The sequence below is a fragment of the Anneissia japonica genome, unplaced genomic scaffold (genome assembly GCF_011630105.1).
Source record: "Anneissia japonica isolate Jap-2015-1 unplaced genomic scaffold, ASM1163010v1 scaffold785_len581690_cov155, whole genome shotgun sequence".
NCBI classification, from domain to species: Eukaryota; Metazoa; Echinodermata; class Crinoidea; order Comatulida; family Comatulidae; genus Anneissia; species Anneissia japonica.
The window spans coordinates 190,629-192,810 of record NW_022739772.1 but is presented as its reverse complement, the minus strand read 5'-3'; positions in this window follow the sequence as shown (position 1 = coordinate 192,810).

Here is a 2,182-nt window from a genome sequence, read left to right as displayed (position 1 = left end):
TATGTATATATTTATTTATATAAAAATATATATAGATATATAAAAATATATATATATATATATATATATATAGCAAATAATATTTTCAAATCAAGTTGCTGCTTAGTACTGGGAACAAACACAAATAATGTACAAATTGATAATAATATAGTGCTCAAATATAAAGGAACATGATGTTATAAATCGTATCAAATATAGTATATAAACTGTATGTAATCTAGAATTAAATAGGCCTATATATATTGTATATAAATTGTATGTAATCTAGAATTATATATGCCTATATATACTGTATATAAATTGTATGTAATCTAGAATTATATAGGCCTATATATATTGTATATAAATTGTATGTAATCTAGAATTATATATAAACATTTTACCATGCATACTATTAAACCTGTACTGTCTGTCATGAGCTTAAAAAATCCATAATTATGTTGCTGCCATCTTTGATAAGATATCATCAAATCTCTTCCATCTTCTACAGTAAGTGGGCATTATATTCTATATCGCATTATATTTACATTAAAGAATATTCACCCACAAATCGCCACCTCGCCAAATGCCAAAAGTACTAAAAAGGAAGATATATAACTGTACCGGTAGTGTTTATTATTAATATTTTTATTACATTAATGTTACTAAATGAAAGTTACGAATGTGTGTCAATATCGTCATCATAAGAGTGATGTTTGGCCCTACCTGACGTGTTATCATACCGAATCCTCAGTACGTTCCTAAATACTCGGTACTCGGACACGTGATGTAGGGCAAAAAAAAATCCCTTCTATGATATTTTCCTGACGCAAACACATCGAAATAATATCGTCATCATTATTATCACAATCATCATCATTGTCATCATTATCACCATTGTCATCATTATCATCATATTATCACCATTACCAGTTGGGTTATAGTCGGTATTGGCATTGTGACCTGTTGTTAGTGGTTGTCAGTTGGTACCTTGATATGAGAGGTGATCGTATCACCTATAGATAATGTCACATATTCTCACTCTAGATAGTGTCACTAAATGAAAGTTTTTATGAAATAAATAAGTTTGCATTTTAACCAGTTGTTTTGTTTTGGTATTTGATGGGTTTTATTGGGTATAAGAAGCTTTGATACAGAAATAATATGATCTTATCTCATGGATTTCTGCCCGTGGGTTGAGTTCTTTGCCCGGGCATGGAGAGGGGAATATTACGGATTTAGGCCCTAGGCTCAAGAGGACCACATTCACAGGAAACCATGTATTAAAATATATGAAAATACAATCTTTCTAATTATTAAATTTATCAACTGTCATTTAATTGAATCAATTTTACATGATAAAGTTTCTCTCCCCCTTCCACACATGCACCCACGTTCCCACACTGATCAAGACGGACCCTACTCGTACAATTTACCCCCCAAATAATGTTACAAGCAGTACTGTATGTATACAGAAATTCATCCTGATACTAGGTATTTCCTACATACCGCCCTCTGGAGTATAAACAAGTTCGTTCCAGTCAAAGAGTATAAAACTGCTAGAGGTCCGACTGCCCTTGTATACAGGCAATGGAACGTTAAAAAGTACTCCCACAAAGGGGCGTGTCCTTCATAAGAACGTAAAAGGCGTTCGCATCGAACGCGTGCTGCGTTTCGAATTCCAGCATACGCGCAGTACGCGTTCGATATGAAAGCGTTTTACGGTAGTACTTTTTGAAATAGGATTGCGTTCCAAAGAATCCCCGGCAGTCGGACCTCTTGCAGTTTTATCAAAGATAATAAATAGCAGAAGATAGAGCAGCTTCCCAAGTGTAACATCCGTTCAAAAGGCATTGTGGGTACACGGAGAGCAATTTTACTGCAACCGCGCGGCGGCGCTATATAAAAATAATAAAGGCGCTGCTCTTGTTCGCTTGTTTCATTTAGTTTCTCCACTTAGTAAAATGTTCAAATTTTACTGCAACCGCAGGAGGGCGAGTGTTCCATCGATTTTAATGCAAATACGCGGAGCAGCTCATTCTTCTGCTATTTAAGTTCTTTGGTTTTATACTCTTTGTTCCAGTCAGCCTTCTCGAAGAGCCAAATAACAATCGTCATATCAATCTTTTAACACAAAGCTAATGCCCTAAGTGAGAATGAACCCCGAGACCCCAAATGTTGAAGTTCCAAAGTAGTCTCGAAT